Here is a 17444-nt window from a genome sequence, read left to right as displayed (position 1 = left end):
TACGCTAGCAGTTAATTTTGATTCTTATAGTGAATTTGATTATCGTTCATTCGGAATAACACACGAAACAACACGCTTTCAAACAATTTAGCGTGACTGGGCTCTATTTAATACTATTAGTGTCTGACACACAATCTATGCTTACGCGGCCCAAAATGGATGGATTGCACTTAAATTGGTATCAATATTTTTTGCTGTAATACTCGTCGTTTTTAAATTAAATAAAATTTATATGCGAATCAGTTCAAATTTTATCTTATTCTAACTAATGTATTCGAAGTAGTAGGATGAATATAAGAGTCTCTTATATGAACGAGGAATCAGGTATTCCAACATTTGAAAAATTGTTTTACCTCTGCAGAGGCCGGCCAATTCCGGCTGGAAAATCCCAATCATATGATATAGGGCTTCCTTGGGTGCTACCGACACGCTGAATCCTATTGTATCAACCACTAGCAAAGTAAAGAGCGCAAGCTGATTGAATCAAACTTCCACTGGAATGCTAATTGATGAAAATTTTTGCACAATTTTCGCACAAGGACAAACACGTCACCCGTCACGCAGGTAGGGAATTATTCAACTGCAGTATGATGGAGCAACGAGAAATATCACAGGTTAGCTAACGGTTTTGCTCTCGCTCCCGAAAGAAAATTTCTTATGGTGGCGAAAAGCATGACTCTCTACTAGTTATCATGAGATGAAGTAGTATGCTGCTCTCAACAAATCCTTGTACCTAAGGTGTAAGCTCCGGTGTCCTGGTTGCAAACTGTTATAAACTTTCGAATGAGCCATCCAAAAGAAAGATACAATGGTAATTTGTCACGACCAAATCTACAAAACTAAAAGTTTGCGATGTGGCACTTTTAATGTTCAGCACTGTTATGGAGAGGTAACGAAGAAAAATAGCTCGCAATGTGAATTAGTTTATAGAATTCCAAAGCAGAAGTGCACATCGAATTGCCATTGCGCAGGATCGTCAATTTCCATACGAGAGAGCTACCAAGAACTGCAGACGACGAAAAGTTTCCCTTGTCCAGCAATGAATAGCAGAAATATGCTGAGAGAGTGAATCTTCCAAAGAACCACGGAACACATTCTTACCGTGTGTTTCTTATTTTTCCGTCAACAAGAGTGACGTGTCGGCGAAGATGGGATCCTGGGTCATTGGTGTGAATTTGGTTTATTTTTAGACACATTGCACCCAGCTTCCAGTCAGTGGGTTCGGCGACATCGATCATTAGAGGAATTGTAATATAAAAACTTGTTTCCCGCTAGGCCTAATTGTCATTTGTCACATCTGTCAATCTAGTATTAAAATTTTGGATTGCACAATAATTACTTGTTGTACGTGATGAAACGTTCTATAATTTAGTATTTTCTCAGACTGATAACACATATAATACCTCACCAATCAATGTTCGATGATGGATTGATGAAAATTCGAAAAGTGAGCAACATTCGTGCAGGCGACAAATAAAAATGAAAAATGCTCGAAAAAATCATACATATGGATAATTATTTTTATAAATCTCCCGGATTATGAAAAAATAGTGACATCTTCAAATGATCCGGTTTTGAATTTTATATCACGTCCGAACATATTTAATGGACACGCAGGGGAGAATAAGGATTGATGAAACACGCGGATACTACGTCACATTCTAGTGATTTTTGTGCACACATTATTGGTGTTGCTGGCTCTTTCGGTAATCTAACCACAGACATGATTTGCGATATAGTGTCAAGGTTTGAAGTTACTTTAAAAAATATTTAAAATTTGAGCCAGTCATTTTGTACTTTATACTACAACATATGTACAAATTAAATGATATTTTGCACAGAACACAAAAAGAAATCAACAAGTTTTTTATACGTGTTCTTATAAAATCCAGGAGAATGGTTCAATTTTTCTTATGTGTTGGTTCATGTATCTCTAACCGCGAATATGCTTAAACCATTTTGACATTCATTATGTTTAAAGTAATAATTATGATAACACGTTACTTCTTATTTTGGATGGTACACCCAGGTTTTTTACGCGGGGGATACGTACCGCATAAAAACCGGGTTAATTGGAAAATCCGCGTAAAAACAACCGCGTTAATTCGAAAATCCGTGTAAAAAACTCTCAGCAAAAGACTTAGTGGCCATCGATATACCACGTGGACAATTCAGGGGAGGGTAGGGGTCACGAGAAAGTTCACGCTTGGCCATGGGGTGGGGGGTGGGGGTATGGGTCATGTCCACGAGGACTTTTTATCATATTTTCGTCTTTTATAAAAAAATGAAACAAATTTGTATTGTCATTGGTGTGAGCTTTCAAGATTTTGAAATAGTCCAAGTGCTTATAACAGCATAGTATGTGCGTGTGCATCACGTGTGAAATAGGGTATTGCAGAAAAAAAGTCTTTTTTTGAATTCTCAAGGGCCTCCCACTTATATTGTGATAAATGTCAAAGTAAGCTCAAATGCCAAATTTCACATCATTTGGACAATTCTGGACTCCCGCCCACTTCGGTTGAAATTTTTGAAACTGGTGCTATGGGAAAATAGGACGAAAAATGTATAAAATGCTATAACTTTTGAAGTAGCGATCAGAAAATTACAAATTATACTGCATTTTAAAGGAAATAACCTTAGTATTTGAATAAATATATTTCCGTTTCTATAAAAATACGGAAAAGTGGGTACTGAGTCATATTGGCTCCAAAATCCTCAATTTTTTAATAACTTCTGCTCCGTGATGCAAATCATACATATTTTGCAGTTTTTCTAATGTAAAAATATCTCAGAAATCGAGCGGAACCTTTTTGACCTTTGTCCAAATACGAGAAGTTGGGGTTATAGGACCTTTTGTCATTCATATTAAATTTTATCATTTTCTCGTACATATATCTCTATTATTCTTCATTCAATTTTAATCAACTATACCTTGATAAAGGGTGAAAATCCTTAGGAACAAAATAAAAATAGACTAGTAACCGGTAAAATTCAGAAACATCAAATTATCTGACATATAGTCTCGATTTCACATTTTTATCAAAAAATCGCACATATTAACTCTATTTAACCATAGAATTCTTATTCACTTTACTACTTTTAGTGTAAAATACGCTTAGGGATCACACGAGAAAAGTTTCATTCCTCAAAAAAATAAGTTGAGGTATTAGGACATTTAATGAAAAAAATGTGATTTGTAGAGTTAATGTAAAAAAATAATGTTTCTGAACTTTGCCGGTAACGAATCTATTTTTGTTTTGTTCCACGTTAAACAAGTTACATTTTATAAAAATTGATTGAAGAATAATAGAGATGTATGTACGAGAAAATGATAAAATTTAAAATGAATTGCTTCGCAATTAATAGCATTTAATATATTTTCCTCGCACAAATTTCCAATATTTCAAGCGAAGTGGGCGGGAGTCTAGAATTGTCAAAATGATGTAAAATTTGGCATCTAAGCTTACTTTGACATTTGTCACTATATGGTCTTTGAGAATTCAAAAAAAAATTGTAATGCCCTAGTGTGAAAATTGAAAACATCTATGACAATTATTATCAAAAAAATCTTAACAACTCGCACGAAAAAGAATTGGAGATTTTTTTTTTGTCTGAACCACTTGATGCAATCGACTGTAACTTGGTTTAATCCCATTATTTTGGCTTTCAAAGCTTGAGGTTGAAATTACGAACCAATTCAAGAATTCAAAGGTTACTTCAATTTTGTGATGAATCTTTGACGCGTAAATATAAGTCGTAGAGAAAAGAGATATCTTCATGAAAATTTCACAAACGACTAAAGATGTGTATGACATTCTGTGGCTGAAGTTTGAACGATTTTCATAAGGTACTTGTGCTTCATAGTATAGTCTCCACATTGGAAATTTTTCTAAATCCCATTTTTTTGAAAGTCCACGTATATATCGTAGGGAGGGGGTAGGGGTTTAGAAATTGTCCACGTTTGTCCACGAAGGGGGAGAAGGGGTCAGAAACGAAGATTTGTTTAGATTTCGCAATTAACACGCTTTTGCAAAAATATTCTAAGTCTTTTTGAATGCAAATATGGGCATTTTCGTTTGGATTTAGCAATAAACACGGTTTTTGCAAAAATATTCTAAGTCTTTTTGAATGCAAATATGGGCATTTTCGGAATGGTCTTGATAAGTAGGAGCTAGAAATTTATGTTTGACACCATTTTGAAATCCAAGATGGGGCCTCCGGTTTAGCGAAAATCGCTATAACCCAATCAATATGGATATTTTCTTAATAATCTTGAAGAGTAGGTGCCAGAAATTGATTATTGACGCCATTTTGAAATCAAAGATGGCGACTTCGGGTTTAGCAAAAATCGCTATAGCCCAATCAATATGGGTATTTTCGGAATGGTATTGACGAGTAGCTGCCAGAAATTTATGTTTGACGCCTGTTGCGACGTCCGGTTAGCGAAATTCGCTATAGCCCAATCAATATGCGTATTTTCGGAATGGTCCTGACGAGTAGGTGATAGAAATTTATGTTTGACGCTATTTTGAAATCCAAGTTGGCGACTTCCGGTTTAGCTTTCTGTGGTTCAACGTCTGGCTAAACAAATTGTGCATTCTCATAAAAAAATTCAAGTCAATTCGTTGATTAGTTTTTAAGTGATTGTGTTCGCAAATTTGAAAAAACGCGGTTTTGAGAAAAAACACTTTAAAAGTTATATTGAAATTTGCGTGTGTTACAGCAAATATGCGAGAGGAACGCATGGCTGTTTAAAACAAAAGAAGTTCAGTGAGGCTACCGACATAGCGGGAGACTATTCTAGAGGTTCAATACTGACAAATAGGCGAACATAAAAAGTCGATTTTTTATCCACTACACCAGACGCTCCCCTTAATCGTAAAAGGTCTAAAAAATGCTACAGTTAATAAAAAGTCGTTCGATTGGAGTTGTTGTCATTGCCACAATGGAAAAATTTGAGGAAAAAATGCATTGAATGCTATAACTTTTGAACCAGCTATCCCAAAATTATAGTTAATACCTATTTAAGGAAACGACCCTAGTATTCCATTAAAATATGATTGTAGTTGCCCTAAAGCAGTGGTTTTTAACCGGGGGTGAATTCACCCCCAGGGGTAAATTAGACTATTGTAGGGGGTAAATTATATGAGGTACGTTTAACTTTGATCCTAACGTTTCCGATATTTGTCTTTATATATTGTTGCTTATTGAGAGAGTTCAGGAACAAGTTTTTAATTGACAAAAAAATGGTTTTCATCCAATTACAAACCATTTTTTTCTTACAGGGTAATGATGGTGAGCAATTTCCCGGAAGGGATACATTATGGGCATTAATATTCGGAAAGGGAACTAAAGCGTAAAAAAATCAGGAATCAAACGGAATCTGCGATCCTAGTCATAATACAAGAAGACGGGGTCTTAGGCTATTTTGTCATTCTTATCAATTTTTATCATTTGCTTATGCATATACATATTAGTATGGGATAAAAATTAGATTCCTGCTCCGAGCAACTTTTAGGTACCATTTCGGTCCTAGAACAACTGTGCAAATTCTTAGCTCGATACCTGAAACTATATTTTTGCGCCCACTGTTTAAAGTTTACATGGGATTTTGTATGGGAAAGTTAACTTTCACAAAACAATTCCTCCAGAAGTCGCCCATTGCTTCCGAAAAATAAATCAATGTGCGGCTTTTACAGGAAATTTAACAAGGAACAAAGTCCCTAAGACCACGAAACGATCTGACGCTTGAGAAAAAAGTTATTAAGCAGAAACCGATTGATGATCTGACGATTGATTAAATATGATTTTTTTCTAGCACCACTGCTGTTGGTTGTCCAATTATAAATAATTTTGTTTTGATCTTCCCTTAATGTGTCTAAATCAATTTAATGCACCGTTTGGTCAATTCACAAGAGTTTTCAGGGATAAATTGAGGCTTCTTTTGTACAAAATAAGTGAAAGTTAAAATTTTCGTATATAATTTGACCGTCAGCAGCAGTGATGCTATGAAAATTGAAATTTTCAACAGCTTCAGAGAATCAGTCGGTTTTTGCTTAATAACTTTTTTCACAAGCGTCAAATCGTTTCACAGTTTTCGAGACTTTATTTCCTTGACAATGATTTCCTACAAAGATCAGACACCTATTTATTTTTAGGAGGTAACGGGCGACTCTTGGAAGAATTATTTTGCAAAAGATGATTTCCCTATACGAAATCCCATGTAAACTGTGAATTGTGGGTCACTTGGAGCAAAATTTTATTTTTTTCATATAACCGTGTCCCACTCTAATACATATCTCTCTATTATTCTTCAATCAATTTTATGCATTGCATTGTGCATTGTTGAAAGGATTGGTTCTTAACAAAGAAGCAAAGCTGTTGATGTAAATTTTTACGCATTCCATTGATTGTAGGCCGATAAATTAATGAATTAGTAATAGAGCTGTGCGCCGATGCATTTTTAATCGGCGGCGGCGTAAGCGACATTTTTCGCCGGCGGCGGCGGCGTCACGCCGTTGGACCCCATCGGCGGCGGCGGGCCGGTGTGTCGGCGTGACGAATATTGACGCCTAGGTAATTAAAAAAAATTCTTAACAGTACAATTCCTTTCTCAAATTTTCGGTTTCTATTGTAACAGACTTCACAGCACATACAAACAAACGTTACAGCTTAAAGAAAATCTAAAAAAATCATCGCCCACGATGTACTAGCGACATCTGTTGAACACATTGCACAAAATGTAATTCTCGCAACCATATCAAATTTTTTTTTCAGCTGAAGCTCCAATAGTGCCCACCCTGCTTATCAAACGCAACATAATAAATGAAAGGTGGAATTATTTTTACAGTTGTAAAATTTGAAGAACGAAATAGAAAAATTGTCGATGTCGCATACTACGACTTCGCATGAAATAATGATTGCAATTGACAAATGAAGAAGAATGCAGAGTAACGACTGTATTTCAATGACCCAAAATAATTATTTATTGTTCTATATTTGGGAAAATAAGCAACGGTAAAACAGTTTTTGTTTTGTTTGAGGAAATTAATTGTTGTTGTCGTTTCATTGTTCTTTGTTTCTTTGTTATCTTTACCGTAAGCCCGGGGACAATTGACAGCTCCCATATATTGAATTCATAAGCAAATTTTGGGGTGATTTGGTGATGTCATGGCGGCTCGAATGGAGCAAAATTTGAAAAAGGCGCATCTCATTTATTATTTTCCATATCTGTGGAAAATTTAAGCATTTCTACCATTTCTTTTTGCTGCAAGAATTCTGACGAAAACACAAATTTTATTCAAAACGAATTGTTAAGCTTGGTGGCGATGTACTTTCATTGGCCAAAATGTTTTTCATTTACATTTCTCGACGACGCAATACTCAACTGCATCTTTTGCCTTCCATTTGAGAATTGGTTTGAGAAAATCGGTTCAGTCATCACCGAAGAACCGATGTGACTTTAATTGTGGAATATGCCCGGAATTCCGGACTTTCGGAATCGTCGATAGTGGACAATATATTCAAAGAATGTTTGATTGGCAATCAGTGATCTAGATCTGCGATTAGAAGTAATTAAGTGACCATTTCAATAGTTTATTGTCTCCTCCATATTACGATTGTACCGGTTTTTATGGGAAATTCCAGTGTATGGTGGCCAATGTGGTCAAAGCTGCTTTAATTGATCATTAGTGATCCAGACCCGCAAACTAGAGTAATGTTACATCAATTTTAATATGTTTTACATCATTTTAACATCATGGTGGTACCAGTTTATATGGGAATTTGATGTGTGACCGCACTCTTCAACCCGTAACTCCGGAACCGGAAGTCGGATCAACTAAAAATTCAAATGCTGCCGTTCTACGCCCAATTGTCCCATGTTGCAAAACTGGCAACTGAGAAAAACGCGATTGAAGATGAAAATTGTATTAGCCATCTGGAGGGATACAGTGTAACAAATAAAGCTTTATTGTCCAAAATTACGTTCATGGCAATCGTTTTCATTATAATCAGTCCAGTTTTTTATTATAGAGATTCAATTAATGTTAGTTTTTAAGAAAAATGTTAAGTGGGACTGTTACGCCGAGAAATCGAGCGGAAACCGGAAAGTTCTACGCATATCAGTCCCATAACGATCTATGTAAATGATGCTCATAACTCATTTTTTTACAAAAGTGTATGTCGTGAGTTTTTCTGTTACTCGGGAGATTTGTGCTTTATCAAAATTGGACATAGGGTAAAGTACCTATTTTTACACTATTTAGAAGGGTACCTCACAAGATCATTAATTACTCTGCCTACACTCGATGGAGTGCATTAATTTGGCATTCACAACCTTGCTTCGTTCTTAAGAACCAATCTAATAACACAAATGGCCTAAAAACGATGAAATGCTAGTGTTTGATCGCAACTAAAGTTCCAATCGAGTGCTCCAATTGTCGCCCTACCATTTGATCCAGTTGAACAAAGATAGCAAACGCTGCACTAACCAATGGCTTCAAATGGGTAGCGTGATAATAGAAACATTGCGAAAATAGGCTCATTATCCTAGATGCGTTCGCCATGTTATGCAAGCGACGATAGTGATGAAGAGCTTTACAGGATTGTTCTCACTGCTGTGATTAATATTGCCACTGCCATTTTTAATGATCCTGTATTTTTCCATCCTTTTTTTCAGTGCCCGACATCTAGCGTAATGTACTTCTTAACTAAACGCTACGTAATTATTTTTTTTATTGCGCACTTTTTTGGGATTTTTGTTAGTGGGACAATTATGCGTAGAATATCAACAATGGGACAGACAGACTTGGTATTTTTTCACGAAGTCTTCGAACAAACTTTATGATTTGGATGTGTTTTCTGAAAATATACATCAAAAAGGACTGTTTGGTTAAAAAAAGTGAAAATGACCAAAAAGCAACATGGGACAATTATGCGTAGAACGGCAGTATGGGAGCGTTATACCTTTCAGATGAAATTAAGTTTGCGAAAATCGGTTCAGCCATCTCTGAGAAAATTGTGAGTTTAAATGACACACACACATACATACATACATACACACACAGACATTTGCCGATCTCGACGAACTGAATCGAATGGTGTATGACACTCGGCCCTCCGGGCCTCGGTTAAAAAGTCGATTTTTACAGTGATTACATAGCCTTTCTTTATATGAGAAAGGCAAAACCATACCCACATGCATACAAAATAATAAGCACAAGATTTTTAGCTTCCTCATTTTTTTTCCAAGTTATAGTGAAATTGTTTACTTTGTTTTTGATCCACAATTATTACATTTTATATTTTCTAGACTCCGACGAAAAATATGTGATGATCATCAAAGGAGATTGGAATATTCCGCAAAAAATCAGAAGCTTAAAGGCGGGCTAGAAAAAATTTCAGGATAATGCTAACGAATATATTAAGAAAGTTAATTTGGCAAACCCCTTGTTAATTTAATTAAAAGAAATTCCTTATATATAATATGTCTATACTATATTACTATTACTATAACGGTTCTATCACATTCGCCCGAATGACATTCGCCCGAAAGTCATTTACCCGAATGACGTTCGCCCGAAAACCATTTACCAGAATGGACCATTTACCCGAATGTCATTAACCCGAATGGACCATTTACCCGAATGCCATCAACCCGAATGGACTACTCGCCCGAATGTCATTAACCCGAATACCACATTCACTCAAGCATAATATAAAATCGGTAATTGTCTAGTTTAGTGACTTTAGTGAAGTCCGACTTTAATGCGGTTTTTTGCCAAAAGGATGTATTTTAACTCAATTAAACCAAATCCGTGCGGGAAATGTGAAATCTTTAACCAAAGTTTGATAAACTGAACAATAACAAGTGAGCTTATAGAGTGGAGCTAGTGTGATGCGGCTTGACCGCATATCCGAGGCCAAGGATCCGAAGCAACGCAAAGCCGTCCGTTGGACGAGGCGTTGATCCACCCATCGCCGGAGTTATAAGCAAACCTGTGATCCTCTTGTTTGCCCGGTTTACTCAAACATAGGAGCTATAGCCAGTTTAAAGCCGACTGAGCGGCAGCGAAGTCGGACAGTGCACCAGAAAGCGATGTGGCGTAGCCACATTAGTCAACCGTACACTGACCAATGTGGCTATGCGACATCGCTTTTGGGTGTACTATTCGACGTCACTGAGGTTCTGTTGCCAACGCCACAAATGCTCTTCAGGTGCAAACTGGTGCATATAAGACGCAGTTGTCAGCTCGAGCGGTGAAATCTTGTGATAAACCGGACAAAATAATAAGAAATCTTTCGGAAACACCATCGATCGAGGTAAATATATATTAAGATGTTCCGTTAACGAATTGAATCAATTAAATTAGTAATTATATCTTGCATGGTGGAAGTCCATTTGGCACAACAATGTTAGTAAATAGTAGCTCATAAATGTTATGTGGCGAAGCTAGTGTGATGCGGCTTTGCCACAATTACCGAGGTCGAGGAACTGAAGCGGAGGTCCCTACTCGGAAAACCTGTGATCCATTCGTATGCTTCGTTTACTGAAACATAGGGGTTGATTCCTTCTTTAAATATGAGCAGTTCTTTGAGTTTGTATACCAAATAGCCCTCGCAATCAAACCGGTGATCCACTCGTTTGCCCGGTTTACTCACACTTAGGGATTGATTCCTTCTTTTAAACATGAGCAGTTCTTTTCCCACAATTAGGGGTTGATTGCTTCTTTCAAACATGACACATCTTTGGATCTGCATGCCAAATAAGTTTGCAAAGAAACTGTTGATCCACTCGTCTGCCCGGTATACTCAAACATAAGGGTTGATTCCTTCTTTCAAAACAAGAGCAATTTCTTGAACCTATATACCAAATAGCTCTCTACGTAATATTGGATTTCGAGACAGGATGATTCTTCCACCTAATTCACGGATGAATCTTCCATCTAAACCAAAGAAAAATGAAACAACTTGGTCATCAGACAAAATATTCGGAAGATCACCGAATACAACTAATTTACAAACAAGTTATTGCTTTGGCTTTCTTGCCCCATCAAGGTATTCCAATGGAACTCGATGAATTGAGGAAAAGTTGTCCAAAGGCTCTCGACGATTTTTTGGATTACATTAGTAAAAATTGTATTTTTGGTAGGAAGGAAACTAATCAAAAAGTTTCTCGATAACCGTTCTTTGCCCCCCGCTTCGTGGTCAGTTTTCGAAATAGTAGACAAAGATTCCTAGAACCACCAATAATGTGGAAGACTAGCACAATAAATGGAACGGTTTGTTAACTCGTGGAAATTCTATGGTGTGTTGAAGCAGTTGCAGCTTGAAGAGAAAAATCATAGTACGTATGTTTTACGTACACTACAAGCGGTACCAACAGCTAAAAAGTCTAAAAATAACTCACGAAAGGACCTAAAACTGGAAACTTTAATTAAATCATACAAACCATTAACTATTTGACTGGTATAGCTTTAGTGTTAATTTCTTCATAGCATCAAATGTAATAAAATTTGTATTTCATCTTAATAAATTAATTTTTTTTCGATTGACATTTCGATGTTTTTCGGGTATATGGAATTCAGGCGAATGGCATTCGGGTTTATGTTGCGTTCGGGCGAATGTTTTTCGGGTGTTCGTGGCATTCGGGTGAATGACATTCGGGTTTATGTGACATTCGGGCAAATGTCTTTCGGGTAAATGGCTTTCGGGCGAATGTCATTCGGGCGAACGTGACAGAATCACTATAACTTGGTAAACAACAATGGTAATTTAAACTTGTTAGAAATTCTCAAAGCAACCATGTATATGGTAATTACGACAATTAGATTGTAGTTGGAGGTATAGTAAAGATTACCATTAATCTACCACGAAATAGTAAGAAATACCATGTCTTTATGTCGAAAAGGACATAGTACATATAACAGGAATGATATTCAAGTCAAGTATTATATATTGTCTACCAAGCCAGCCTTTTTAATTTAAACCTCTAATATAGTAGTTTTTACCATGGTACTCGTTTCAGTGTGCAAGTGCGGTGTTTCGTCTGCGTGCTTAACCCATTATAATCCAGCGTATAAAATTTCAAACACAGAAACACATGAAATTCGACTGTTTTTAAATGACAAAATTAGACAAAATGAAAATCAAAATATAAATAAAACATTTTATTAAATTTCTCTTATAAAATACTAATTCAAAACAATTGCGAAATAATTACAAAGCTTTAGGGGAAAGTTCAAGTCTAAGCTTTTATTGATGCAACAAACCTGTCATGAGACCAAACACCACGAAAGAGTGGAGTCTTAAAATATTTAAAAAAGCTTATATATGAGTGTTTTCGCAATGCTCAAGATACTATTCGATTTTATGCTAAATAGGGTAACGAGGGTATTTTGGACCAGTACCATATTTTGGACCACTTGACGATGATTTGTACTTTTTCCATTTAAAGCTCATAACAAATTGAAATATTGCTAATGTAACACTGAAATTATTATGCTAGAAAGCAACTCCCGTTGTATTCTGAGTCAGATTGTTTAATAGGAACCATTGAATTGAAAATGTTTAATCGTGTTTTCACATTTCAGCTTAACTGGTCCAAAATCAGGAGGAGGTGGCATTGTTGTCACCAACATGGAAGAGTTATTATTTATAAAGTGTATACATTTCAATCATGCAAATATCATTATTATGCTTATAAAATACATAAGAAATCGATTTTAGATTGAAAAAAGCAATCAGATGCATGAAAATTGTTTTTTGGGTATGTCCAAAATATGTTAGCTAATTCCAAAGGATAAGATATTATCGTCATGCTCCCAATTAACTCTGAAACCTCTTTGCATATCTACTCTGCATTAAAAAAAAGTTCACTTTTTGTTCCCAGAAAATCACTTCTTAGTCAATCATGTACAAATTCATTATACAAAGTAAGATAGGTGAACATTTAGATGGTCCAAAATCTGTTTCGAGATCGGTCCAAAATATGTTTACAGCAATGGTACAAAGGAAAATCGATGGTCCAAAATATGCTTTGTTTACGGTCCAAAATAAAGTTGGGGGGTCCAAAATAAGAAAAATGCGCTTTACCGATTAGTCATTTTTCCCAATTATTAAGGTTTATTTGACTATTTAGAACACTACATATCCAAAAAAAATGATAATGCCGTACATATTAGCCTATGAAATGATCCAGATTACGTAGCCAAACCGTATTTTTTCATATTTTTTCTCATGACTTCCTAAAGCGGTCCAAAATACCCCTGTTACCCTATAACCCCTAAGGCCTTATCTTCTCTGTAATGATTTTTTGATATCCTATTAGTCCATTTCATAAGTTATTTTTTCGCAACAAACATTTTAAAGTTGTTTATTTTCCCACACTTTTAGAGAATATCATGACGCTCACGAAGTATTGTCTAAATAATCAAAAAAAAAAAATACATAGCTGGGTTATAATGGGTTAAGGCAACGACTTGATCGACAAGAAAAAAGTGCACTGTCAACGTTAGTTGACCGAATAAGTTGATAGTGGCGTTGAATGCACTTCACATCCGCAACCAAATTGAGAGCCAATTGCTTGAAAGCGAATTTTCTACACATCAATGTTCTCGTAGAAACTGGACTTGCTTGGCACTAATTTTGACGTGGAAAATTATCACTTGTATAATAGTAGTATATATGCATCGTCAACTTATCCGGGAGCACGTCGTTTGGCATAAGTTCGTTTGGCATAAGTTCATTTGGCATAATGTTCATTTGGCATAACCGTAGGTGACACATACGGTCGTTTGGCATAATGTTCATTTGGCATAATGGTCATTTGGCATAATGGTCATTTGGCATAATGGTCGTTTGGCATAATGGTCATTTGGCATAATGGTCGTTTGGCATAATTTGAAATATACATTGAAATCTCTGTTATATTAGGCGTTGACGATGCCTAATGTGGCTACGCCACATCGCTTTAAACGCGGTGCTGTCCGACATCGCTCCGCTCCGTCGGACTTAAACTAGCTGATAGCCCCTATGTTTAAGTAATCCGGGCAAACGAGTGGATCACAGATTTGCTTGCAAGGGGCTGCCGTTCCGACGATGGTATACAGATTCAAAGAACTGCTCATGTTTGAAAGAAGGAGTCAACTCCTAAGTTTAAGTAATCCGGGAAAACGAGTGGATCACAGATTCCATACCCCCGTCGGAACGGCAGCCCCTTGCAAGCGAATCTGTGATCCACTCGTTTGCCCGGATTACTTAAACTTAGGAGTTGACTCCTTCTTTCAAACATGAGCAGTTCTTTGAATCTGTATACCCCCGTCGGAACGGCAGCCCCTTGCAAGCGAATCTGTGACCCACTCGTTTGCCTTGATTACTTAAACTTAGGAGTTGACTCCTTCTTTCAAACATGAGCAGTTCTTTGAATCTGTATACCCCCGTCGGAACGGCAGCCCCTTGCAAGCAAATCTGTGATCCACTCGTTTGCCCGGATTACTTAAACATAGGGGCTATCAGCTAGTTTAAGTTCGACGGAGCGGAGCGATGTCGGACAGCACCACGCTTAAAGCGATGTGGCGTAGCCACATTAGGCATCGTCAACGCCTAATATAACAGAGATTTCAATGTATATTTCAAATTATGCCAAACGACCATTATGCCAAATGACCATTATGCCAAACGACCATTATGCCAAATGACCATTATGCCAAATGAACATTATGCCAAACGACCGTATGTGTCACCTACGGTTATGCCAAATGAACATTATGCCAAATGAACTTATGCCAAATGAACTTATGCCAAACGAACTTATGCCAAACGACGTGTTCCCAACTTATCCGTCATTATTACGATTGCAAAAAGAAATCTGATGGCTGTTTTCCGGTCGCTATTAATAATTCTTTCTGCTGCTATCACATTGTCCAAGTGGCAATCAGCAACATGATTGTGTAGGTGGGCAATGGAGGTAAACTAAAAAAACTAAGGCGTAGAATGTATTTCTCGCTTTTTTGCATAAGGTAAATTTGAGTAACTTTTGATGTGCTTCTTTTTCTAAAATTACCCCTTTATCGTGTGCTGACCAATTAAAGGTGCTGGTTGAAATGATACATATTTTGTATTCAACTGCCTTTATAATTTGTTAGCAAATACATGCAAACCTACCTTGGATTCTTTCTAAAGTCATATAAAACGCTAGCGCCACTCGAGGCGATCCTTTCCTTCAATCAATGCACAGCTGTTTAACAACGATCAATATTTCAACTATACTAGATTAGAGATGAACGCTGAGTTCTGTATGTGGTATGGTTCGACTGCCAATCTTCTCTCATCAACCAATATAGTTGCCAGCTCACACTTCCGAAAACCACTCTGTAAAGGTAAAGCAATTAGAATTAAATTAGAACTACGACACAAAATATCGTTACTTTGGTATAACTCAATCATACTGACACAAAAAAACGTGGGAAACGTGCTATTTGAGACAGACGCTACTGATTCCTGAAAATTCACAATATACAGCCGCAAACATTTTTCTTGAAAAGGGCAGCCTAACAATCAGAACGGTTAGTGGGGCCCATAATTAGGCAATCCATTAGACGTTTATTTGACAATTCAGTGGTGGGTTCTGTCAACAAGTCTAATCCTGCGAACAGAAAAACTCGTCCGACAAGCATCTTTCGTTAGTCCGATTCGTTTGATGTTGGATCGAATCAACGATATTGTCGGACGTCGCACCCCTCGGAGTAACGTCAGAAGTAAACAAGAAATAATCAGCTGGTCAGAAACGTCTCATGGATTGCCTAATTTATATGCCCGCTGAGATGTTGACTTATCAGTTCAAAGCAAACGGGTTACGTGGTTCACATGGACTGAGAAAAATTCCTTGCGATTAACTACGAGGGAATCTAGTCTTCTTCTTCTTCCAATTTTGTTTATTTTCCGTCGGCCTATTTCCGCTACGAGGCCAAACACCGACGCCAGAGAGGTGACACTCCCACTATCTGGATTGGATATCGACCCATCAACTCATGGACCGGCGACCAACGGCTTTACTTCCCTTCCGAAGGAAGGCGTGACCTCAGATTTTTCTCACCTCTGAAAAATCTCAACAACCTCGACTGGGATTGAACCCAGACCAACTGGGGTGGGTGGCGGTCACGCTTACCACCCAACCATCGGGAATCTAGTCGTCCACAAAAATTTTCTAAGTCCATGTAAACAGTACTAGTGAACTGTCAAGAAAAGTAAGGTTAATTATCAGTTAAGAACCTAATAATGGTGTGAGATCCCAAACCAGAAATGATATCGACATGTAATGTTTCGATTTTGCGATTGACAGAATCGACATTGCGTGAATACGATGTCGCTTCCAAATAAAACAAATTATGAACATGAAATTATTTGAAAACAAATTGAGACTATAAAAAGTTAGCAATTTTAAGCTATGACTTTTTAACCCCTACACCTTATGCAAATTATCTGGAATCAGTTTTGTTCGTCAAATCTGACACTTTCAGCATTTTTACCCTTTGGGGCTGACCCTCGGTTTTAGGCACACCCTAGTTTTCGGCAAAAGAAACATGGCGGCGAACATTCGCGAAATAATTTGCACAATCGCATGACAAAACAGTTCAACGAAGCGCCAGTAATAAATTTATGCGAATATTATGAATATCTGCTGCATTCGAAGATATACAAATTTATTTTCAATCAACAATTGTGAACCCATAAAAGAAAAAAGTCCAGTAACCATCTTGCTTACGCAAGTGATTCTGATCATGACTGCAAGCAAATGTAGAATGAGGAACCACGTCGCATAAAAATTGAAACGTGGAAAACCATCATCGATGGTTCAAGTTTCAACATACTTTCAAAACGTTGTAGTACTTAGTACAATTAACTATGGCGGACTTACATTCCACAAGCAATCAACCGACACAAAAAAGACAAAACAGGAAAAATATCACAAAATGATTAAACTTACGATTTCCTTCTAGGAGGTGAAAAAGTCAAAAGTGAGTGTACGTACGACGTTTCTCGCGTTTTCCAATACGAATGTTTTGCTATCTCACTTTCACATCCATCATGAGGAACAGGGATGCCATCAGGCAAGACCAGAGATGCCAGGTACTGTTTTCAAATGTCTGCAGTAATAATTTTAAAAGTCTGGGAAGAACAAAAAATGTGAGGAAAGCTAGTGTAACCAAAAGCCTTTATATTCAAAAATCTGCAAATATCTGCAACCAAACTAAAAAATCTGCAAATATCTGCAACCAAACGGAAAAATCTGCAAATATCTGCGCCATCGAAAAAATCTGCAGCTTAAATTAAAAGTCTGCGAATTTGCAGACTTGTCTGCAAATCTGGCATCTCTGGGCAAGACGGTACTGGTCCCACAAGCCACCGAAAAACTACCTAAAATTGAGTACTTTTGACTAGAG

General features: G+C 37.0%; 1 protein-coding gene across 5 annotated transcripts in view; it reads right to left on the bottom strand.

Moving 5' to 3' along the window:
- Positions 1-17118, bottom strand: part of LOC131687048 (eukaryotic translation initiation factor 5) — a 31851-nt gene extending 14733 nt beyond the window's left edge. For 2 of the 5 annotated variants that reach the window (XM_058971084.1, XM_058971089.1), the window contains exons 1-2: positions 16919-17059; positions 15166-15372 (exon numbers count right to left, since the gene is read on the bottom strand). The gene's annotated coding sequence lies outside the window, so the exon portion shown is untranslated. Of the gene's footprint in view, positions 1-353; positions 584-733; positions 882-15165; positions 15373-16918 lie in introns of those variants that run through there. The other 3 variants (XM_058971085.1, XM_058971088.1, XM_058971086.1) reach the window with 3 other exon arrangements.
- Positions 17119-17444: the final 326 nt, after the last annotated feature.

The sequence above is a fragment of the Topomyia yanbarensis genome, chromosome 3, assembly GCF_030247195.1.
Source record: "Topomyia yanbarensis strain Yona2022 chromosome 3, ASM3024719v1, whole genome shotgun sequence".
Lineage (NCBI taxonomy): Eukaryota > Metazoa > Arthropoda > Insecta > Diptera > Culicidae > Topomyia > Topomyia yanbarensis.
Note: the sequence above shows the minus strand (reverse complement) of the source record. Positions and strands in the feature narration are given on the sequence as shown.